The 26,012-nt window shown below is 39.4% G+C and overlaps 1 pseudogene across 1 annotated transcript in view; it reads right to left on the bottom strand.

The window, feature by feature from the left end:
• Window positions 1–399: 399 nt before the first annotated feature.
• Window positions 400–26,012, bottom strand: part of LOC310880710 (nuclear pore complex protein Nup153-like) — a 42,693-nt pseudogene continuing 17,080 nt past the window's right edge. The window contains exons 5-12 of the transcript in view: window positions 24,051–24,299; window positions 22,701–22,840; window positions 22,496–22,618; window positions 20,564–20,659; window positions 6,925–7,498; window positions 5,337–5,531; window positions 4,648–4,822; window positions 400–785 (exon numbers count right to left, since the gene is read on the bottom strand). The product of the transcript in view is annotated as a nuclear pore complex protein Nup153-like (transcript). The remainder of the gene's footprint in view (window positions 786–4,647; window positions 4,823–5,336; window positions 5,532–6,924; window positions 7,499–20,563; window positions 20,660–22,495; window positions 22,619–22,700; window positions 22,841–24,050; window positions 24,300–26,012) is intronic.

The following is a 26,012-nucleotide window of genomic DNA, read 5'->3' as shown; positions in this document are numbered from 1 at the left end:
GATAGAACCCTTATTACCGTCAGTAATTAGGTCATCACCGATTGCAGTCATAACTGAAGATTCCTGAAAGACAGAAAAGGCTAAGTTTAATCATAACTCATTTCAGAAAGCATCACAGATTCAAAGTGCTGCAGTCTCAACCCATTCCTTCTTCCTACAACTACAAGGATAGATGGCATTTTATCTATTTATTTTTAGAAGAAAGCCAATATTACAGTACAGGTTGGAAGGGACTTCCGGAGGTCACAACTAATACATTGACCACGATAAGACCACTTAAAACAACTGTTTAATTTGCTTTAAGCAAAGCAAATCAGAAGAACAGGAACAGAAGAAGCGTACGCAATTATGCTGTCAAAACCATTCTTTGGTATGCGTGAACAAATAATGGTGTATAAATCACTAATTCTATGGATTTACTATTTAAGCACTTAAATACAAACACCTCTGAATGGAATCTGCTCTTTTAACTTCACACTAAGCAGAAAGAATGTTTTCAACTTCGGATTCTTTTTGCTGATTCACACAAATCTGTACAACGTATTATCTGTGAAATATTTTCTTTACAGCAAGCGTGCACTATCTTTACCTCAAAAACAGCTGGAGCCATTAAAGAATCTCCTAAAGAGCAGTCTCCAACAGCTTGCATGCTGTCATAGGGAGCATAGGAGCTGTAGTTGTAGTCAGCGTAAGCATCGTAACTCCTCTGCGAGTGGTAGTTCTGGTAATCTTGGCAATAATCATTATAGTTGCATGACTGGTACCGCTGCAATTCTGCTTTCAGTCTGAAACATGAGAAGTTGCATACAGTCAGAGAACAAGAGACTGTAAACCCAGTTCTGAACTTAAACAATTTGTCAGCTTACATACTTCAAAGCTTAAAAGGAAGCTTTCCTAAACAGTCACCTAAGTGACAGCTTAAGTCACAGCTCAAAACCTCACTTCTATAGAAGCAAGCATCCTCACCTTTGCCAATACCAGAAGGAATTGTTCTCATGGATTAACTCCAGAGCCTTGACATGGTTACCTGTACACATCAAGTATTTTTAGCGTTGGCATAAGCAAGCTGCTGCTATGTCTCTGTGCTTTGCTAAAGATTGATTTAAGACCAGAGACATTTATCAAGCACAGCTGCTTTAAAGATGCAGTCTTAACCCTTCTATCTTTTGTTTGGTTAATTACTAGATCTTATTTCCAGAAAGAAGTGAATGGAGTCAGATTATCCATTTCAAAGAAGCATCTGACACTGCCTGTCAGTTTGCCATGTCTACCTCCACCTGCTCAGTTTTTTTGTTTGTTTAAAGTCCATTAAACATTCAACAGCTGCCAACTATACCGCTCAGGTGAAGTCAGTCTTGCTTAACAACACAATCGCGATTCTCCAGCGTGACGCCTTATTATTAGTGGGAGAATTACAAAATACGCTGGTTCTTAAGAAGAAAGGGCCAGCTGATTAGCTTTCACTACTTTCCCTTTCAAGATTTTCTCAGGGGCAGCTTCAGACTAATGACAAGAACCAAGACAAGTGCTATCTGTACTAAAACTGAGGTACACTGCATAAAGAACATTCAGATAACCCAGCTGCATATTCAAAAAAATCCGCTGTTTAGACTTGTCTTCACTGATTCTGTACAGGCAGACCTCCTGTGTCTGCAGTGCCCAGTTTCTCTGACTTGAATTGGGGATGCAGAGAAGTGAGTTCTATGCTTTTGGGGAAGAATACAAGCTGAAGGCATTCTGAAATAGCTTCCAAACTCAGCAAACATGAGGGACAAACTAATCCAATGGCTGGGTATTTCAATGCTAAGAGAGCACGGTACTCAGCCATTCAGAAACGTATTACTGATGTGTATTTTAATACCTACATTTGTTTCAATACTGCAAAGCTACACAAGTTCTAATAAAGAGGTAATCCATTGTCTTGTTACTGTAGTAAACAAACAGAAGATACATCATCTTAGGTCTTCTGCTTCCAACTGCACTCTTCCTACATACAGTTGTGTAGGGAAGGAAAATCTGAAAATACTGTTGACGTTCTTCTGGATAGCCGAAGCAAGAAAACATGTTTGTGGCTTATTCTTGTTTTCAAAATAAAACAATATTAATTTAATCAAAAAATTTTGGCAAAGAAGTTTGGACAGTGCTCTCTTGGAGAAGAGCATTTCCATTCTAAAGCAGAAGGAGGCAACATTTGCAGAATTATGCTAGGTAAACAGAAACAGAAGTGTCATTTTTTACTATTTAACAGAACACACAAGCTAACCTCATGAACATACTGAAATTGTTTATATGAAGTCCTGTTTTGTCAGTATCCTGAATCAAAGTTCATCAAATTTGGTATCAATTCTTTAACCGTTCAGAGACCTGAATTGCCTTAAATAAGTGATAGAACTGAGCCGGTAGAGTAAGAAACCCTCTCAGGAAGTGCTAAGCTTTAAACTCCCCATTGCCCTAAGCTCATGAAAAGCAAAGAATAGCATTTTAAACCTGTTCTAGTAATAACGCCTTTGGCTTTCCCCCTGCGTTCCCATTTTTCCCCCCCACTTCTTTCCTGTCAACCCACTATAAAACTAGTTATGTGCTTCTCTCAAACTAGAGGGAAAGCTCTAAGAACAAGAACTCCCTAGCATATAAAACCACTTGTTGTCCCTTCTACCTTATGCAGGCCCAAACCTGAAAATATTTACCAATGCATTCAGCTTTGCTGCTGTTGAGAAACAAGGCTGGTTACAATGGCAGCTAAGCCCAAGTTGCGCTGTCTGGCTAGACTTAACAGTTGGATTCCCCCAGCCATCCTGAAGCAGGTTGATGAATCCAGGGAGTCAAAACATAGGACTTCTGCATTTCTGGTTTTGTAGACTGCATCCTGTGTGCAGCCACTACAGCAAGGGCCACAGACTTTCCAAAGGCAGAGCTACAAGAATCTGATTATTTAGAATAACTGTATCAATGCACAACTCCTTGGTTACCTTTTAGAAATTCCTATGCTCAGCCGGATTCCTTTTCCCCCCAGACCTGGTGCGTTCTGGCAGTCTTGCAGTGCCCTCATCTGATCACCTTGCTCACCAAATCTGACATAGGCATACCCTCTACTATTTTCAAAAGGGAGAAAACCAATTCTAGTATGCATAACAGTTACAAAGCTAACGAATTCAGTTTCTGTCTTCTACAAAAAACAGAAGATAGCAGCTACTATAGCTTCTATTACTTAAGCAACCTCTCTGGCATGTGCGCGTGCACAGAAAAGGCTTTCACCAAATTAAAACACTTGGGCCAGAAGCAAAAAGCTTATTCCTTGGTAGCATTAAGATGCAACTCACTGAGAGCCAGCAAAACAATACATTTTAAGTGCTCTCTGCGTAAGTAATCAGATTCCATATTTCTGCATATACAGCAGTTAATCAGTTAGCACTAACCCACTCCTTTTGGAGCCACAAACTTTATTGGTCACAAACACCAAGAGCTGGCTGTAATTATCTGAACCAGTATTAACCGGTACCTCTGAACTCTTCAAACAAAAATATCTTTCAGGTGCTCTTAGAAGAACAACATCAATTGCCTGCAACAATTTGATGGCTTTGCTAAACGGAGCACTGAAAAGCACAGTGGTACAGTTTCTTTTGTAGCCTGTTCAGAAATTATAGCCCCGTGCCTACAGCTTCAAATCAGGCCAAGCTTACCAGCCCAACTCTTACAGCTTAAGTTCACTGCACTTGAATGCCTTCAAGACGTGCTTTTAGGAGCCATGGAGAAGAACCCTCTGGTAAGACCACCATTATAAAGTACTGAGTGTTGTTTTACACTTAAAATAGAACTATCTGTTACAGTCATTCATCAGCTTTCCCTAGGCTGCTGCTCTCTCACTACTGAATGTGATCCTGCTCTCAGTTTCCCACTAACTTTTTCCCCCAGCGGTTATGGCCTCTTTTCATCTATGACACTTTTAAGGGACTACACCGTGTTGAAAAATGCTGGTTAACATTTCCTTTTACACAAGGTGCCTCATCGAATTTTCCTGACTAAACCAAACCCCAGAACCTTAACTAGAAGAGGAAGCACACAAACACACACGCCTCCCTGGCCACCATATCTCCCCAAAACATATCTGTTCAGTAACAGACCAACTGTAAGAATACTGCGATTAAAATCAGTATAGCTCTATACACTGCTTTTGTTCGGGATTACTAGCTAATGTCCTTCGCCTTACCCCTTCTGGAATTAATACTGAATTCTGTACTCCAAAACGCGGTTCTTAAGTCATACAAATGACATTTAACAATCAGAATTTTTCCACACAGTGATCCTCAATAAAAACTTCAATCCTCTACTGCAGTCTTTCAACAAATTAAAGGAATACAAAACTGGCTAATAACTGTTCAGTGATTTTTGGACCTTTGTAGCACTAGAGTAACAGCAGTACACTCTGCAGCATAGTTGCAAGTATGTGGGAATAATCTCTTTTTTTCTCTGAAAGGTGTGAGGCCTCTATTTCACCCTACTAAAGATTTTACCACCAACTGTACTGCTAGCATTGAGACACTGCAACTTCTGTGCTTGTATGAGATGCAGGACAGGTTCCTTAAGGTGTCGCAATTTTTCGTCTAAACCTAGTGTTGAGATGCTGTGTCTTTGACTCTTCAGTATCACCTTTCTTTCCAAACACTAACGGAGCAGCAGTAGTGACAGAATCCTGCTTCTCTTCTGTCCTTCCCAAAATAAACTGTGAGGCAGCTGCAGACTCTGCACCTGAACACTCTGAGTGAACACCGAATGTAAATGATGGCAAGGCAGCATTTTGTGGACGCAGTCGCAGTACCAAAACCTGCAGAAATAAGTGAATGTCAAGTCCGTAACCCACGGTGTATCTGCAGTACGTGAAGGTTTGAACTACATTCTAGTCCTGATCTTTCCAGTCAAAACTGTTTAAAAAACAACCCACCAAACAGTAAAACAAACAAGAAAACCCCATGCTTCCTCTCTACATAAAACTTTTCACAACTGTGTTTTCTGCCCACCACCTGGCTTTAAAAAGTATACGAACTTCTTTGAAAGATCATGTTTTTAGTCTGAACTCCAAATGAACAACGTGTAGGGCATGTAAAGAACAAGCACGTCATTAATGAAAGCTTTTCTCTAAAAAGGATAAACTTATTCTTGGGGAAAAGTGTGGAAACAGATGTTATCTAGGCAATATTCCTACAGGAAAAACGAATAATTTTGCCACACCTCAAAGGAAAAAATAATTGTGCTTAACAGGTAAGAAAATAAAAAAAATCAGAGCAAACCAAAAAATAAATCACAGAATATGCATCCTCGTTTTAATCATTAAGTATTACCTTTGAGCTCTGCTTTGGTGCTTGGCTTTGCACTTTCACAGGCTACACACTTCGTGGCCTCTGCTTTGTTTTGAACCAAGCAGGTCTCCCAATCCCAGCTTCCTTCAGGCTTCTTGAATTTGTCTAAATCCAGAAATTCTCCAGAAGGAGCAGAAAATGCAGATGCACTGCTACTGGTCACAGGTGTTGGACCCTCTGTGAGACAAACAAGACAGTTAACCATCCTGTTTGAACATGAACTATAAAATGAGCATTAACTTTTAAATTTGATTTGTCAAATCCCACAGAAATGTTCAAAACTACTCCGCAACTCCCCCCCCCGCCCCTGAAGAAAATAAAAGCCACCAAAAACCCACAAAGAAACAAACAAAAAAACCAGAGTGGAACTCAAAGCTTCCAAACAACACACAACTCTGTTCAGCACACAAGCTTCTGCTGCTGTTGACGACAGTGTAACCTCCATAAAGAGGCCTGACAGGTGCCTTTTAAAAAAAAAGGTGCCTTTTAAGAGAGAAGCAGAAGATAACGCTTCAAATTCAAAACCGGAAAGACAAGAATGGCTCTTCCCTTCCACGGCACACGCAGAAAACTTTTATCCTAGTATTACTTGCATCGCTCTTCCTCCTGACAAGTGCAACGTAACCGTGCAATTCACTGCACCATGGTCACAGTAAACCCCTCATTTCCAAAATTCCTCCTTGCAATGGCAAGAGCCTCAGACAAAGATGCCGACTGACCGCTCAGAGTTTGGAAGTCCAAGAGAATCAACTCTGTCTGAAATCCATTATCTTACCTCATGAAATTTCAGTCTTACCGCACAGGATGATTACAAAAGCCCGGTCTAGTCCACCTTAATTTGTTTCTTCCAGGATATATTTGCACAGGTGTTTTTCGATGTAATGGCATGTTAAATGACATTTAGAGTCAAAGTTAGAATTAGAATCGTATTTTAAAAACAATACAACCACGCTCAAAATCAATTACGGTCACACACAATGGGAAACAACCCAGTACTGCCCTGAAGAAGTTACCCAGCGGGTCACTCGCTTTCTTGAAGCCTACCACTGACCTTCATAGGCATCTCTCTGCTTTAGCTTAAGACTAGTTAAGACTACACTGTCTTGAAATCTGGCTTCACATCTCCCCTCAATTACATACAAACGGTGAGTAGAGGCATTTTGGCCACATTCTGTAATTTTTTTTACTTATTTTTTGAAAGAGAAAAACGCAGTCATTTTTAACTCTTTCTATGGAGTTCTCATTTTCGCCAGTGAAAAATCACTATGTTGTTTTTAAATTAAGTCACTCACTTCAGCCATCTTCCCTCACCAGCTGCAAAGCCGGGGGTATCTGCATTGATCCAGCTCCGTACTAATACATTTCACAATCAGTTCAATTTATGCGACAGGCTGGAACCTGGGCTGAGACCTCTGAAGTGCCTGTAAACCAATCCTGCAGACAGCCGCTAACCCATCAACCGTACCTGGGAATCGTGTTGCTTAAAATATTCCATATATGCAACGTACTTTTATTCTGTACAAGATTCACAGAGGCTAGGATGGAAACAACAGGAAAAAAAGGACCATACCTGGTTTCTCAGACTGACAGGCTACACATTTGTTATCTTCCGTCTTATTTGGTACAAGGCATATTCCACAGTCCCAAGAGCCTTTGTCCTTCTTAAATTTGTCTCCAAAGCCCAGAGTGGCTGTTGTGTCAGTGCTGCTCGAGGAGGATGTCACTGTCACCGAGCTGTCTGTGACCACTGGTCATGTCAGAGCAGGCATTACTCCCGTTCCAGGTTTTGGTGTCTCACATGCTATACATTTTGTAGCTTCCGGTTTGTTTTGGACAAGACATGTATCACAATCCCACGTTCCAGGTACTGTTTTGAATTTGTCTCCAAAGCCCAGCATCCCTGCTGGGGGCGCTGCTGGCTTTGAGGTGTCGCATTGACTTGAACTTACTGTCTGTTTCATACTCTCAACTGTTGACGCTTTAGTAGCTTGACAAGTTACACATTTGTCCTTTATGTCTTTGTTTTGCAGAAAAGGGTCACATGTATCAGATTGCCAGTACGATGCTTGTTTAGAAGTCTCTTTACCTGCAGAAAAAGTTGTTATTGCAGGCCTAGTATAAACCACTGTGCTTGTTGTAGGTTGTGCAGACGTAGAAGAGCGTGTTTTCAACAATCCAAAGTCTAGGAAGCAAGAAAAAAAAGTCTTCCTGTTAGCGCAGCACCTCACTACATGTAACTAAGTGACTTTACTAGAGGGCAAAAATTTCAACTCAGGTGCCAATGGTTACAACTAGACATTCAGACCGAGCGCAACAGGAAGTCCCCAGAAATCTTATCTAAACGGATGAAATTTCATCTCCTGCACTGGGTCACAACAGAACATTTCGTTAAAGCTTCATTTAACTCTTTGTTTCCAAGCAAGCTTTAAATCAACATTTTCACTGGTCGATACAAGTACAAACAGACAGTAGCTGACTGAAATCTGACAGTCCAACGTGGAATGGAAATAATACAATTTGATTAAGACGCGATGCCCAATCGAATCAAATTTCTAAAGCTCCTCCTTCCGTAGCAGATGACTCAAATCTACTCCAGTAACTGTACAGAAGTTTGTACTCGGAGCAGCAATCCATACGGTATTTTCCCACAGATGCTGAATATTAATTAAATAATAAAAACTCAAGACAATTGAACAACTGTCTAATTTTCTGTAATCTTTTTCAAAATGCATCGGACACAGGACAACTCCTTATTTAAAAGGTGGCAATTTTAACAGAAAAGACAAGCTACTAATACAGAAAGACTAAAGGAAATGCATCTTAAACAGCAGCTCAAGTTGCTTGTAAATCTACCTTGAACATAGTTGTTTTGTGGTTTGTTTGTTGGTTTTTTTTTAGTCAAAAATGAAGTCTTTGAACAATGTGGATTTAGATTCTGCTTCTTTTAAACCGATAAAGAAAGTGAATGTCACTTCACTCAGAGGTCTTTCCTTAAACAAAATGCACAATGTATTTTCTCTCACTTAGCTCTTTCCAGTAGAGAAATGTGCTGCCTTCTTCACAAGTATGTAAGTTAGAAGAAGACTTTTGGGAAAAGATCAAATTCAATAAAGCCCTTTTTCTTAAAAGATATCTTTTCCACAGACACACTTTATGAAACTGTTGAAAACAATTGCAATTGCTTAAAAACAAAATTCAGAAAAGGGTTTTTAACGTAAAACACTCCACTTCTGTTTGCAGTTTAAATTTTAATCCACAGGAGCCATTGTAAGCTAAGGCCCAAAGATTCGCAGCTTTCGCCATGTATTTGGAACTGAAGCTCTTTCCTATTCTTTCTTCACCTGGGCTGAAGGTGGGACAGGAGTGTTGAGTTTTACAAACATTTCCTTTTCAATTCCACAAATTGTATTTACTTAAAATGAAACACCGATTATCTGGCTAATTCTCTTAGTACCTCATTTACAATTACATCCTAACACGTAAAGGAGATGCAACCCATCTGCTTTTCATCTTGCAGTTTTACTTCCAGCAACAAACACCACTTAGAATAGAAGGGGGCAGATGCACCCTAACAAACGCAGCGCTTAATGTAATGCTCTCCTACATTCATATTTATAGCAGATACTCTATTAACCATAAGTCGTGTGTTGGTTTTTTTTTTTAATAAAAAATGCTAGCGTATTTTTTGCAGCATCTTTTTAAAAGGAGTTCATTATCTCTCCAGGATTTTTTAGAACGTCTAAGACGCTTCCTTCCTTTAATACGTGGGCAGTGGTGAAGGGACCACCAGCAAAATCTTTGACCTCCTCTTTCTGTGTGTTGATGTTGGTTGAGGTGGTGGTGTCTTTTGAAACAAAAGAAAACAAAAACAGCTTTCACAATGTGACCTAGTTAGAGCAGATTATACTCACTTTTGTTAGAAACAAGAATTTCCAGCTTTCATGCTTCTCACATAAGAATCTTCACAAATTCTACTTACTTTGCAATGCTTTATGATTACAAGCAAAACAAAAAGCAACAAAACAAAACAAAAATTATAAAAGCAGATCTGTCACTGGAAAAATACTGCAGAAGTCCAACACTGCCTGGAATTGCTAGCATGCGCAGACAGGACAGATTGAAGATTTAATAAAGAAAAAAAGGAAAATCAGCACTTCAGATCTGAAGTGCTAAAGTTTCAGTTACCTAGGGTAAGAAAGGGCGTCACTGGAGTACCACTGGGTCCAGAAAGTTCTGCTGATTTTACAACGGGAACACTAAATGTAAACCCAATCTGCTATGAACAAGAGAGGTTTTTCAGATTCTCAAGCCACAGGAACTTCAATCGAATGCACACACAAAACCAAATCTGAAAGCTGCTCTTCACATTTGTAGCACGCATGCTGAATGACAAATTATAAGCCAGAAGCCTACATACTTTTCTCCATCAAGGCAGATTCTGCTTTAGTGTTCTGCAACAGCCTACTAAATGCCTAAGAAAAAAAGTCAAGCTCCTTTATTATTTTACTTACAGAAGACGTAGGTAGCACTTCTGCCTCAGTAGATTTCACAACTGGAGATGAAAACGCAAACTCAGGACTGCTAACAGTACTTGTTGGTTGTATCTGTATTTTCAAAAGAATTAAAGGTTTATATTTAAGAGCAACAACTACCTGAATTCACTACCCAACAGAAGTCCCGCAGTGACGTCGAAAAACCTGATGTTTGAGTTATTTTGCAGATAAAAGTAATAATAAAACACAGTGAAGTTTCCAAGTGGGTATAGGACAATATCTTCAAAACCAAATTCCAGAAACTGAGAGGAAAAGCTGGAGATGCTACTTAGGTCTAAATGCACGGAAAAGCAAGCCAGGAAGCTGAAGAACGGCAAACTCAGCCCAATGATACTCCAAGAACTTCAGCAAACACCTCAACATGTTAAAGCAGCTGTCTACTTCAAACCGTACAAAAAATATTTCAAGTACTCTGGAACAGATTAATGTTTATTTTATTGCAATAATATGCCAATTATTGCACCCTAGGCTCATTCTATGTGAGGCTTATATGACCACGTTACCTCTAATTTAATAACTTAAATAAAGTTGTGGTTTAACCATTGCAGGCAACTAAGCACCACACAGCCACTCGCTCACTCCCTCCAAGTGTAACAGGGAAAAGAACCGGAAATAAAGAAGTAAAGTTGTTAAATTTGAGGTAGCATTAATGACTCATCGCATGTAATGGCTACCTGGAAAGACAAATGCCATAACCCTGTACATACTCCCCACTCCTTCCCCTTCTTTCCCCCAGCATTTATTGCTGAGCACGATGCTAAATGGTGTGGAATATCCCTTCGGTCCTCTGGGCTCCGCTGTCCTGGCTGAGTGCCCTCCCAGCCTCTTGTGCATCCCCGACCTCCTCGCTGGCAGGGCAGCGTGAGACACAGAAAAGGACTTGTCACTGTGTAAGCACTGCTCAGCAACAGCTAAAACACCAGTGCCTTACCAACACTGTTTTGCTCACAAATCTGCAACACAGCATCATCTACTACGAAGAAAATTAACTCTACCCCTGCCAAAACCACTATAAATAACTTGGCATAAAGTCCACACCCCCCTTCCCCCGCAGACTTCCACAGCATTTGAAGCAGTTATACAATCACGTTAAATGGGAGTTGGCAGGCTCTAAGACTGAGAGAAGCAGAATCAAAACATTTATGCCTTTTTCCCCAAACTGGCATACAACCCCAATTCATTCAGCTGCGTAGAAACTAATATTTGTTAGTTTCATGAGCACCACAGAAAAAGTCAACTCGCAATAAAGCAGTATACTCATTGTAAACATTATTTATAGCATAAAGATTTACCTTGCCCGCCGCCGTCGCTGCTGCATCTGCCATGCCTGCCGCCTCCGTTGAATTTGCCACGCTTGTCGTTGCCGCTGTTGACTTTGCCTTGTCCTTTGTCATCAGCAGATATGGCATGCCCGCCGCCATTATTGGATATGTCAAGCCTGAGGGCACTGTTGAACACGTTATGCCCGACGTCGCCGTTGTATATATCATGTCCTCCACCTCCTCCTCTGATAGATCTGTCAAGTCCTCCACCTCCGATGGATCTGTCATGCCCTCCACCTCTGATGGATCTGTCATGCCCTCCACCTCTGATGGATTTGCCATGCCCGTCGCAGCTGCTGGAGTTGCCGTGCTCATTGCTGCTGTTGAAACAGCGCTCGGTGACGCTGAGACAGCGCTACTACCAACGAAACTAGAATTGAACTGAGGCAGCGATGCAGCACTGATGGGTAGGGGTATGTTCGGTAGCACTGGTTCCTCCACTTCCTAAAGTTGCAAATTTTAATTTTTCTTATACAAGACATACTACTTTCTCACCCCATCCCACCCAATTTATTAACAAAATTAAATAGAACAAAAATCCATACAAATTAAGAGAAAGCAAGTTTCCAGAAGAAATCCCGATCTCCCCACCTCTGTCTACCACGTCATTTTAATTTATGGCAGGCCTGCTTCCACATTATACTCTATTCAACAACTGTACAGCAAGAACACTGAAAGTTAACTCAAAACCTGTGCAGAACAGAGACGCACAGATCACATTTTCTTTCTTTCTTTTCTATACTTTAGTCATCAAAGCTCTGGAGAAGCATCATCCTTTCTAACTACCCTCGCATGGCTTCAATTAAGAGTACACTCTCAAGACAAGTGAGAAAGTGTTCCTCTTGCAAAATTAGGCAGGATAGCTGCCAAAGTTTCTAAAGTCACTACAGCAGTGAACGTGGAAAAAGGTAATGTTTAAAGAAGCAGGTAGGTTCAACAACCAAACTAAACACAAAAAGCACCAAAGAAAGTCAGACTAGCAGCACTGAAGATTGTGTTCTGGTAAATACAGTCTATACCATGTATCAGGATGCAAATATAAAAATCAGAAGAGAGCCTCTTAACAACTTCAATTTTCATCCCTGCCACTTACTTTATTTGATTACTAAGATTGGATGAGTTATGTTTTAAATGGCATAGAAAATCTGACCGAAATTTGTACAGTACTATCATGATCTACTTAGAAATGACTAGGCAGGGATGTAAGTTGGTACTACTGATATTCAGTGCATCCTGTAGCTTACATCTGTTTCACAGTTTTGATTTGAAAAGTTTATGGAACCTTTGATATTTGGACCATTATTTTATTTGTGTTACAGGAATAAACAACAGTGTTTACGATTTCTTTATATTGCATCATCCAGAAGTCCCATTTAATGATTTGAAACTTAAATTAACTTAAATACTTAATATTAACTTAATATTAATTAAATACTTAATGTTAACATAAATACTTAAATTAACTTACAGGCAGCTTATATAACATCCAATAAAAGAAAAAATAATCTGAATATTCATGGTCATAGTTTTATGGAATAGATTTTTCCTATTAAAATGAGAAAAAAACTCTCTCACAATGAGTTTGGTGAGTATCAAAAACTGAGTCATCGTTAGCAGACATGCAGAATGCTCTCTTCTACTACTCTTTTTCACACTCTTGGCCTGTATCTTTCTGTATGACTTAAATATGAAACCAAAAATTAAGCTTTTTTTTTCTTTTTATACTTGGCACTCGTTTCAAGTATCATTCCTGTAGAAAAACTATACAAACCTTCACCAAAACTTCTCTTCTTAGGACTCATTCATTCAATTGCTAACGAGAAATGTTATAGTTTGAAGAATCTCCAAGGTAAGAGAATTAAAAATTTCAAAATTACATAAGCAAAGTTCAGGTATTCAAACACAGGAAATCAATTGGAGCCTGCTCTGAAACCCACAAGAAAACAAAAACAATGCAAAAATAAAGCGGTATTGTTATAATTTACTATGATGCAATAAAACTGACACACTTAGCTAGTTACTTCAGTAAGCTCAGTGACAGCAATTAATTTAAGAGTCACTTACCTGTTCTTGTACAGCTCTTGATAAATAGTGTATTCCTCTTTCCCTTCTCATTTTGCCACCTCCGCTACTCACTCCTGAAGACAGACCATTGGACGCAGCAGTACTGAATTTGTAGCTGGTCACATTGCTAGCACACGACAGTACAGAAGTTGGGGGAAACAAGAGAAAAAAAAATTACCAGCCAAATTTTTTTTTCAAGATATTAGAGCTGTTATTAGTCCTAGAATTGAAACCTGCTGATCAGAAAAAAACTAAAGCTGTCTCACAAGTTGCTAAACGCTGGTAAATACTTGATGTTCTAAATAGGAAAAACTTTATTAACAGCAGCAATGAAAAGGACATACATAAGTGCACCGTTCACATGGGAACAATGACTAAGCCAGAAGACCTGAAATAGAAGAGCTGATTTAGATTGTTATTTTCCAGTGCTTCCTTTAAATAGGACTGGTTCTCTGATTCTGCGATGCACGTGTATCTTTTGCAGGGATATAAAAGAACAGCTCACAAAAATACAGAAAGAGTGCACATATGCACACATACACATGGGAAACACTGCCAACAGCTCTGATAGAATAGGGACGCCTTAGACTTGTGTGGCAAGGTAATATGGCCTAAGCTTCAGAAGCAGCTCTGGCTTTCATGTGGCCATCAGCAGGAACAGCAGAGGTGTTTGGGTATGCCAACATTCCAGAAGTCTTTTCAGACATGAATACAGATCCCTTTTGTAAGGCATACAAAGGCGTTTTTCTGGTACTTAAAAAAGCCTAGCTCAAAACCAGAAAGATATCCTAATCCAAGAGCAAATGGGGAAAAAATAACCCAAACCAGAAGTGAAATAGGGAATAACTCTAACAAAAGTACTATGGCAAGAAAATGAAGTATGCCTGGAAAAACCGTGACATCAAAGCTTATCTTGCAGCCAATCAGTCAGTCAGTACAGAAGTGCATTAGATCGCACTGGAAGACACCAGGTCAAACTCCCACAATACTGAGGAGGAGAACTGGTCTAAACTTGTCAAATACTTGACAACAGCCTGCTTAGCACTGTAACTGCATAGAGGAAGACAGATCCCTAAGGCATATGCTCAGACTTTTCTCTAATCCGAACTGTCAATCCATTAGAATTCTGAAAAAAGTCTTACATCAAAATAGATCTTCATTCAGACAACTATCGCTTGCCCATAACAGCCCATATTCCTCTTTCTGTTAACACCTGTGAGCTTCAAGGGGGCAAAGACAGCTGTCAGCCTTCAAGCAAGTCTAATCTACAATTGGACTCAGGATATAAAATATATATATATACACACACACGCATAGATATATAGCATTGGTGGGCCAGAGATTTACTGAGTATTCCAACTCAACTGTCCAAAGGGACTCTTGCCAGCAGATCAGTGTGGTGCTCCTGCTCCAGAACATGGCACCCAACAGAGACCAGCATCACAAAAAACACTACCACCACTACCTACTCTACAAACAAAAGGTAGGGCACTGCAATAAACTTTGTGAACGAAATCAAAAGCAGTGTGAGTTTTCTGTATCTCCTTCCTAAATGGAGAAGTAGAAAGGAGTTCTAACAGAGACAATTTAGAACAGTTTGAAAAAAACATAATTAAAACCCAGCACCTGATTGCACCTGTACCAGAACCTTAAAGCCAGTCGTTTCCACCCCTAAAAAGGTGGTTGTTGTGAAGTCCAACTTTTAGATGCCAAAACAAAGTGTTGAGTTCTTTCTGCAAGCCAAAGAATGCCCATGGTCACATAAGAATTGCTTGGCAGATGAGCATAGAGTCAACAAAATTCCCTGCTACTGTTCTTTGAAAAGAGCGACCCCCTAAAAACCGAGTGCAAAGTCCCTTAACTCAAGCATTATTACCCAAAACACCATTTGCCCAGAAGGAAAAGCCATCAATATTATCTGGAGGATAACTCATTTGACCTAAACCAAGAAAGCAGTATAACACAAAGCAGTCTCCTCAAGAAGAAATTCAATTAATTCTGCTGGATTTTTTTTATTTTAGAGATGAGTTAGCATTTGGCCTCAAATGATCCTAAAGAACACATGGTCTTCATGTGAACTCAAAGCAGACAATTAACTTCATCATGAAAGGAGTATTAAAAAAATGAATAATAAATCATAAATCTTCCTCCATGTTTTTGCTTAAAAAATAAAGAAAAAAACACATCAATAAACATCCTCCTGAACTGTAACTCACTTCCCCTACTTCACCTTCTAAAGAATACTTCAGAAAGAATCATCCCATTAGGACAGAGCTTTCAAACTGCAAGCAATTAAATAGCTAAAACTAATAGCTTTTCCCCTAGGGAACATTAGGAGGGACAAATTATTTTGTTATAAGTAAACTGAGTTATAAACCATGAAATATCTGTCAAAGCAAAATTTGTAACGCTACAGATTTAGTTAAACTACAAAATGAGCCATATTTCCTGTAGAAGGAAAAAATTAGGCCTCCAATAGCAAAGATCCTTTCTGTGGATACAGCATTATAACGTGCCTCGTTTCCCATCTTCGTATCCTACTCAGAAGATAAACTTGGGATAAAAAGTGGTGTATCAGTACTTTTATTCTTGCTCATCTTCCTTCCTTTCATAAAAACAACAATTTTCTCAAAGTTATATTGATCTTCAAACACAATCCAGACTTTGCAGCTCCCTCAAAATACAAAATTTTCATTGGATTTCCCATTCCTTTTACTGAGAACTGTCACCACCTTTCAGGTGCAGACCGTACTGAAAAAGGAGATTTCTTTCTTTCTTCAAGTAAGTTTTAAATTAATAGATGTCATACCTTTCAGATGGTTCTGCTCGCTGTTCTGCAGGCAAAGTCTTCTCTCTCATCCCCTGCAAGTTAAGTTTAGTTCAAGACTTAGCTGAATATGTACAGCATACACAAAGTACCAACAACCACTTCATGTGGTTTTTTTGTGGTTTTTATTTTATTTATTTATTTTTAATTTTATAGCACTGAATACACCTCACCTACTTAACGTTGTTCCGTAATTCAGCATTGTGGGTACAGTTCAGTTAAATTTTGGGGCTAAAGTAAGCATCACTGCTTCACTCAGCATTGAGGACAAACTGATAGAACACTAAATCAAATTTGTCAAATCCTCTAACAAAGAAAGTAATTATTTTAAACAAAATGACAAAAATTGTGTGTGTGGGGGGGAGAGTTTTCATCAAAACTTGTGTTTACCAGCCCCGTAAAAGGGACATACTTTTCTGTTTTCTATCATTTATCAACAAACAAGAAAAAAAAAACTCTACCCCCCTAAAAACTAAGCAGTTGCTGCTACATTCATTTTAGAACTTTACCAAATGGAGATTGTGCTGGCTAAACAACACAGAGATTGAAAGAGTTAAAAGCAATAAGCAACCAGTATTACTGACCACTTTGATTTCCAGCCTAAGAAGCCCATACACTTAACACGTGGTCATTTGTACACTCAGACTGATACTGGAAACACAGATGTTTTCGCAGAAAGAGATGCCCATTTAATTTTATGGAAAATTTATTAGACTCCATCTACTCCAAAGCAATCAAAACCGATAACTCAGCACATTGTCAGAACTCTCACTTGGAGCACATAGCTCACCTGGAATAGTTTACACAGAACACGAGCATGTTTCATCAGTGACAGCTTTGTGTACATGAGAATATAAAAGGAAAACATTTCTGTCTTTTAATATTCTTTCACTGACAACAGGATGACTCAATAGCACATCATGACATCGTGAAAACAACCACAAGACACTGAGTGTTCCAAAAACAGAATTAAATCCATAAAAGCTCAATCTATTTCACAATGGTTCCCACTGCCTTAAAGCTCGCCTCAAACATACTATCAGTACTTTTTGCAAAGATAGGATAACAATTGGTTTGAGAAACATTCCAAGACTGGAAAAAAAAAACAGGCACATAAAGACTCAAAAATGTACTCACTTGGTACTTTGTGTCTCCTCTCTGGCAAATTTTGCTGGACTGAGTAGTTGAAGTCGGTGATGGTTCAGAATACCACGTATAACGCATCGGTTGACAGTTTACCGTTGGTGTCACAAGTCTCTTAACAGGTGGAGGCTGGAATGCATTCTGGGATTCCAGCTTTGAAAGGGAAACAGCAATCAATTTATCCTTACGTCCACCCAAATTAATTCCAATATTTATTGATGAAAACAAATTACAGAACTATAAACCTCCCCCCATCGGTCTTGGCACTCAGTGAATACAATTTGAAAATTCTGAAGACCGTTCAACTTGTAGAGGGAAATCACCAGAAAACCAGTAACAAAATCCATAAAGCTATATATAAGTAGCCAAAGTCTGACTGAATTCCATTTCAAAATTTGGCAGTTAGCTTCATAGACAAAATAATTCATGCTACCATAATTAAAATAACCCATGTTCCTAGAATATGCTCCTATCTTTTCCTCTGCCCACACTGTGATTTTTTTTTTTTAGTAGCTTAATTCATTAATTTAACATTCGAAGTGTTAAGCAACTAATTATACAGGCTTCTGGGCTTCACATTCCCTACATTTTCCCTCTTCAAAGTTACACAAACAATAGAACACACTCAAAAAAAAAACAACTTGTCAATCTTACAATAATCTCATTCATTAAAATATGATCCAATGCTTTACATGTGCATTAGATGCACTTCAAGTAGTGGGTTTGACTTCCCTTTTCAAAGCATTTTCACAGACCAGAGTTAATTTTTAACACAGACCACTGCGTGTTCTGCAAAACTGACTTAACTGAACTGTCAGACAGAAAACAAACCCTAAAGGCTACAAGATTTACCGATGGCTCCGCCTGCGGTCTTAAGGATCAGAAAATACAGTCTTAGGAAGCATGCTATTGTTCAAATCAATACCAACAGGAAATTGTTTACGCTGCAGCTTTAATTTCACAGTATCTCCCAGCTCTTAGTAATAGGATTCACACTCTCTCTAAAGTATACAAAAATACATCTTTCTAAAAAATATTACATTCAGTTTGAAACCTTGAATAAGACATGTTTTATGTAAGTTCACAAATCTACTTCGAGTGAACGACGGTTCATTGCTGGTTTTAAAGGTAAAAAAGAAAAATATTAATTCCCCCAGTTAGGCATTCAATACACCAAGAGCTATTCTGCCTGGTACAGTTCCTTGAAATAAGAAAAATACCACATCACTGCTACCCACTGCAGAAGTTTAGCCTGAGTGCACAAGTGTTCCGTCAACCGCATGTTCACTTTAGCAGGAAAACAAACGATCATCTCCTCAGCAAATAATTGCTTCTCATCACGGGCTACCCTTCTCCCGCCACCATTATGAATTCTAGTATTATGAATAGACAATCTATCTCCTTTCACCCACTGACAGCTGCGTGCAACATTCATTTAGTGGCTGACAATTTCAGGCTCTCTGTTGCAAATCTGGCAGATCTTTCTTAATGCCTTATCACAGGTATATTGCTATAATATAACTGAGAATTCACACCAGATTTGGTTTTAGTTATTTGGATAATATTTATGATATACTTCACTTCTCCATGCCCTTGTAATTTGGCAGATGGTGAAAAGATGGTCCAGGAAATCTGAGATGTTTGTAAACTCTGAAGTGATTGTAAACTTAATTATACATCCATCCAATCAAGGAATTAGCACAGAAACTTCTTGAGACACTGTCCCTTTGCTCATTAGAACAGAAGATGAAAAGTTTGCACATCTTGTTATTTCCTTCAGTCACCTGATCTTCAAGTGGTCATTTAAGGGTTTTGCAATTTAATAAGCCCAAGGATACCCCTAACTAAAGTCGTCAAAAAAAGATGACTAGTTTTCATTTTTTAAAGAAAATGAAAGGAAATCATGCTTTACCACAGCATTATCACCAGTTCTGTGCTACCTCCAAATAGGAATTTAGGAGCGTTAAGATTTATAGCGTCGAAAAAGAAAAAGAAAAAAAAAACCTCTACCCCCCTAAAAACTAAGCAGTTGCTGCTACATTCATTTTAGAACTTTACCAAATGGAGATTGTGCTGGCTAAACAATACAGAGATTGAAAGAGTTAAAAGCAATAAGCAACCAGTATTACTGTCCACTTTGATTTCCAGCCTAAGAAGCCCATACACTTAACAAGTGGTCATTTGTACACTCAGACTGATACTGGAAACACAGATGTTTTCGCAGAAAGAGATGCCCATTTAATTTTATGGAAAATTTATCAGACTCCAACGATGGTTCATCGCTGGTTTTAAAGGTAAAAATGAAAAATATTAATTCCCCCAGTTAGGCATTTAATACACCAAGAGCTATTGTGCCTGGTACAGTTTTGCAGTTTAATGATACCCCTAACTAAAGTCATCAAAAAAAGATGACTAGTTTTCATTTTTTAAAGAAAATGAAAGGAAATCATGCTTTACCACAGCATTCTCACCAGTTCTGTGCTACCTCCAAATAGGAATTTAGGAGCGTAAGATTTATAGCGTCGGAAATTAACAATTTTCCTCCTCTTTACTTTGAATGGTGATAAAAAGCACAAAAACTAGTTTTCTGTGCCCGAATGAACACGGAAGTCTGTACAAAGTCTATATGACCACTCAATCAGTATTTTTCTATTTGTGATCATTTCTTCAAGAGAAAACTTGCCTCAACAGGAATTTTAATATGCAGCTTCACCCCAAGTTGGGGGACAAGATAAAACGACTTGGTGTGTTCTAGAGTTGTTGCTCTCAACTTACAAAGATAACATAATTCTTAACCTGAGTAATCTTCACAACCCATCATCTATTGTGGATACATGCCAATATTAACTTGATTTGATGTCTATGTTGTCACTGAGGTTTGAGAAAATTTTTCTAATAGTGATAAAGCATTGAAAAAGTTATCTACCTCAGCTTAAGACATTATTGGTTCTTACCTTTCTTCGTTTGGACTGGAAGTCAGTAATATCCGGTTTATCTATGTCCGGAGGCTAAGGGAAAAAACAAAGCATAAATATTAGAGGGCATTTTTTTTTTTCCTGAGAGAGAGGGTTCCCTGCAACAAAAATGTGGGGGTTCATGGTCAACTTACACAACACAGCGGCAAAACAGATGCCATTCTTTTAGCATCCTGTTGAAAAAACAGCGCAATAAATTAAACCGGCCACAACGTAAGGAAGAATAGTTTTATCTTTATGCTTTGATGGCACATTTACTAAGTTTTATAAACACATGAAGCAAAAACAGATTAAAAGAAGTGCTATTTACCAACAAAGGGCTTGACAGCTTCTCCATTGCCTCCAAGATGCGCCGTGCTGAGGTACTTAACGTAGCGCGGGACCGCACAGTTTCTTGTCTAGCTTTCGCTCTCCTTTGTGCCTGAAAAATTAGCATTTTAAGTGTTACAATGGTCAATTCTGAGCTAAAGAGGCATGTATTTTACGTCCCAAGGCTACACTGATGATACAATCAATATATTCTGATGACAGAGAAAAATGCAGTCACTGGGAGTTTAAGCCATAAAGAAGAGAATACATTCGGAGTTTAATGAAGTTTACCTTGGGCCTCAGTGCATCTTGCACGTGCTTGTTGCACGAGCAATAAAAGAACTCCGTACTTGTAAAAGGTCAAGACGGATGATGCCAGGACTGCTAAGGCCTCCGAAGCAGTAATCAGGGAAACAGAACTCAAGAAAAGGCTTGTGGTACAGAAAGCATTTTCAGTAACAACACAGACCTCAGAGTTTCACGATGGTCTAAGTGTACCATCTTAAAATCAGTGTATACAATCATAACCAGGAACTAGTTTTACTTCTCTCTTGCTTCCTCCCTTCCCCCAAGATTAAAGTTGGCTGCAAATCTTTGTCTTAAAAGATAAAGATCTGATTTAAACTGTAACAGATCTAAACATTACACTGAAAAAGTAAACTGTTTATTTGCACCACCCAACTTCAAATATCAGTCAAAAACTTCCTTTGGTGTGACTTTTTTTCTTCCCAGGTTAAACCCCTCATATAACCACACTGTGCTTATCACACGATGTGAAGACAGGAAGCAGACCACGCAGCATGTAAAAACACAAGTGAGACTCACAGAACCACAGAATGGTTAAGGTTGGAAGTGACCTCTAGAGATCGCCTGGTCTACCCCCCCGCTCAAGCAGGGCCACCCCGAGCAGGTTGCCCAGGACCATGTCAAGTCAGCTCTTGAAGACCTCCAAAGAGGGAGACTCCACAGCCTCTCCGGGCAACCCGTGCCAGGGCTCCATCAGCCGCACAGTGCAAAAGCATTTCCTGATGCTCAGACAGAGCCTCACGTTTCAGTTTGTGCCTGTTGCCTCTTGACCTGGCACTGGGCACCGCTGAAAACACAATGGCTCTCTATGCTCTTTGCACCATCCATTCAGGTATTTATATACACCAATAAGATCCCCCCTGCACCTCCTCTCCTCCATGCTAAACAGGCCCAGCAGTCCCTGCCTCTCCTCAGAGGAGAGGTGCTCCCAGTCCCTTGACCATCTTGGTGGCCCTTCGCTGGACTCTCTAGTACCTTGCTGTCATTCACAGCAAGCAGCAAGAAGCAAGCTACTCTCTCCTTTAAAAGCCTAGTATTTTGGTTCCTCTTTTTACCATAATGCAGTAATATTGTAAAAAACAAAAATAGCCGACCAAAGAGGGTTCCCAGCTTTGCACCACAAGGTTTCAAGGTTTCCCGTAAGTGAGGTACTTGTACTGCCCTTTTTCCGTTGCACAAATGGACTGTCAGAACAGAGCCAGCAAACCCGCGTTTTCATTTTCTTAAAATTCCTTTTGATTTATCGATAAAAGTCACTTTCATTTAAATACATTCCTACCAAACCTGACTTGACTTTCCTTTTCGATTCAGCTCTAGCTAATCAGAGTTGTCAGCAGTTTTTATTTGCTATTTCCAAGAACACTTGGGGGCAAATAACTCTCTCCAAGAACTATATGAATCGTTCAAAACAGAAAGCATGTTACTGCTTATCTTGAGACTGCATTTAGTCCTGCATGCCTCTGTGTACCAGAAGAACAAAGGATCAGCAAAGTTGATTTTAGATATTTTCAAAGACTGCAGGTTTATACAACATATCCATAGCATGAATGTAGGCATGCTTGGAAAAGAAGATCCACAGATAAATATTAGCCAGGTTTGACTACTACATTTGACTACTAATACTACACTACTTTTGTCATACCCGATAAGGTTCCGTTCTTCGCTGCCTTGATCTTACAGCTGCACCACCATAGGCCGTCTTTCCGGGGTAAAATGGAGAAAACCCAAGCTGGTTTTGCTTAAAAACAGATGTGCTTCCACGTGCCTACGGAAACACAGTACGATAGGTGGATAGAAAAACAGGTACACATTCAAACTGATTAAAAGAAATACTGTGCAGTACTTACAGGACACAGTCCTCCAAAAGCAGATAAACCGAATGCGGGTTTCTTAGAGCTAGCTGCAGAATGCTGCGAGAGGGAATGAGTTCTTTCAGCTCCTGCGGGCAAGAGCAGTGATGATGAAGTATTTTTTAAAACTGCAACATCTGCCAAAATGACGTATGCTAGATGTAAATGCCTCTCGTACGTACAGAACTTTAACAATAAAGATCACACTAATTCAAGTTCTTCAATACAGAAAAATAAGCATGACTTCAGCTTCCTTAAATAGATCAACTTCACGTACAGACTGAAAACCAAGTATCACCTACAAACTTGAAAACTGTTCACAGAGCTGCAAGTAGTTTTCAGCAATCTTACCAAGTTAATACTGTGCTTCCAATGCAGATATTTTTTTCCTTCAGGCTAAGATAAAAGAGGACCGCATAAACATCAGTGCATTTGTACGGACAAAGCTTTTTTCTGTGTTGGTAAAAGGCTGGAGGCCAGCATAGATCATAATCGCACAGGTTTTAAACCTGGAAGATTCCCCAAAGGCTGCTCTAAGAGTTAACGATCTTCTGCCCATGTATGTTTTACGAAGACACACCAGAAAGTTCTAGTGCACTCAGGTTATATTGCTAAAGCCCAGCAACTCTACTCTACTACTCAGCTGTACAAAAGTTCTCTGGAAAACCTGCTGAGCACACGTCAGTCCCTGTCTATATGGGGGACTAGAAAAAGCTGCAAACCTGCTGTTCGCCCTTTCAGCGAGAAGACCTACGTACCAACCTACATCGACACGATGCTTATTTTTTATTTTAAAATGGTGTGCTTTCCTCAATGAATTTGGCAAAAGACATGAAAAGTATTGACAGCTGAAGCCTTCTACCAAGAAAGGTCAAAAAACAGCCTATAGCTTATGTCAGAGTAGTTTCTTTATCTTCTCTTGCTGAAACACAGGAAAACATCTCGTGTTCCTATTTGTCACCTGCACTTATTCACATTTAACCAGCTGTCTGTTAGATATTCTGAGTCACTCTTCCTTCTAGACAATCAGCCTAGTTGTCAAGCTACGGCAAGTCAGCCTGATTTCCTACCGTCCCAGTTCAAAATTTACATATAACCTAGCTGAACGTGTATATTTCAGCATTGACTCTTTCTAACATCAGGGTATCATAAACGTATTCCAAAGCACGCTTCTATTAAAAAGGTGATAGGATTATATACTTCTAAAACACTAAAAATTCAATTTAATTCTCGCATCCAAAGTTGACATTCACCTATTTTATTTACTAAGGTGATGTGGAATATTAAAGAACGCAAGGTACTTCACATTAAAAAAAAAGTCAATTAAACAGAGAACACAAAAATCACCTTCATCAGATGCTCTAGAGGAGGAATCACTGGTTGTTGAGATGTTATCATCGTCTTGTTGAGAGGTAGAATCTTCTATTTCTTTTATCAAGGACAGCCTAGGACTGCCAATGCCAAATACAGAAGATGTCGAGGGCTGACAAGGTGGGACAGGAGAATCCAGCATGGTATAATTCAGACGGCTCCGATGAAGAGAGGGCCTTGTTAACACAACTGGGAAGTTCAGTGCTGATCTACTTGTGGATGGTTCTAGACAAGAACAGGGAGATAATTAGCTTTGCTATAGACAAGCTCACAGAAGCCAAAACCTGTTTCCTATCGACAGCCATGCTATTGCCAAGTTCTAAGCGCAAAAAGAGAGAAGCCAAATTTAACTTCTTCCTCACCCAGATAGGGTTGCATCTAACTGTCTGGCTACAACAACAACACTGCTTGCGATACACAGTATTAATGTTGCATCCAGAAGTAGTTAACTATGAGGTTTTACAACACCACATTCTGACCCCGTGCTCAAATGCTCTAACGCTGACTTGGCCGTTCACTAAATCAAACATATATACTCCTTCTCCCATGTACAGCTTGCAATAAGCTTTACAAAATTTGAGATTACACGGTAAATTACAGATAACACTGCAGCTTCCATAATATTGGAACAAAGGTTACATTAATCTGAATACACAACATGAAAATGAACGTTTGCAGTACTTTTTTCCCAAGTTCTTCCATATCAGCTCACGTTAGAGGCAAAACATCATCTCCTACCCATTAACTATTGGGATTTTGACCCAAGGGACAAGGATGTTGACCCAAGTAACCAGATGAGCATTTTTCCCTCTTGAAGCAAAGGGTCTGCAAACAATGCCAGTGGCCTGGAATAGGTGGCCTTGAAGTCTATCTTGCTAAATGAATGGAACTATTCATGGGTATTTTGCCTGATGAAAGCCTACTGTCTCTCCCAGGAATCTGGGCAATTCAAATGACTTTGAGCCACTATCCTCTTGATACTTGAACTGAAGCTTAAACTAGTTAGTTCAATCTTCATAACCACTGCAGTACCACTAATTAGCTCTCCAAACCATGAGCAGATTTTTAGGACAGCACCGTTTGAGATACAGAAAGTTCTTCAGGCGGAAGGCCACCCAATATAGGCTCCAGCACACTGATACCTCAGAACTGAAGAAACACATTGGTTTCAAAATGTAGTAATAATTAAAAAAAATAATCTTATTCTTAAGCATAGTAAGCAACACCCACGGACAGCAACATAAGCTGCAAAAGGTTCCAGGGTGTCCACCTGCTCCTGATCTCCTGGAGTTAGCAAGCTTGCAGTGCAGCTGTTCTTACTGAAAGCTCCTTTCACGCAGTTACATAGGAAAGCCAACATGTGTTCCTCAGTCACGAAGACCTTCTCTATTCTTTTCTCCAAACTCATTCCCAAGCTACAGCTACACAGAAAGCCATCAATCTCCTTGTTTACAATTAGATGAGATTGGAGGCAAAGATATTTCCTCCTTATTTTTTGATTCTGCCAACAACAGAAGCAACTGACTTTCCACATTATCTATGGTTACCTACGCACGCTCAGACAAAACTTCTTTACTTATTAAAAGCTGACTTCCCCAAAACAGCTAATTTAAGAGAAACTCAAATAAGAATAGATGCAAATTTATACAACAGGACTACAGGAACAGTGAGAGGCACTGGATATAAGACAAATTAATCTTTCATGAGGTAAAGGAGTTGCAAACCTCGTTGCCAACGGTCAAATACCTTTTCAAAGACACCCCCTCCCCCCGCGTAGACCTTAAAATTATTGAATATTTTAAGGATAATAATCTCATAAACCACATCCGTGCACAAGTTCCCCAGTTCACCATCAAGTTAACAAGGAACTTTACTAAATTGATCAAAGCCCAGAACAAAAAAAACCAAAACAAAACAAACAAACTCAGGACACGAGAC

Source organism: Anser anser, assembly GCF_964211835.1.
Source record: "Anser anser genome assembly, chromosome: 13".
In the NCBI taxonomy this organism is placed as follows: domain Eukaryota; kingdom Metazoa; phylum Chordata; class Aves; order Anseriformes; family Anatidae; genus Anser; species Anser anser.
This window is presented reverse-complemented; position numbering and strand designations above follow the sequence as displayed.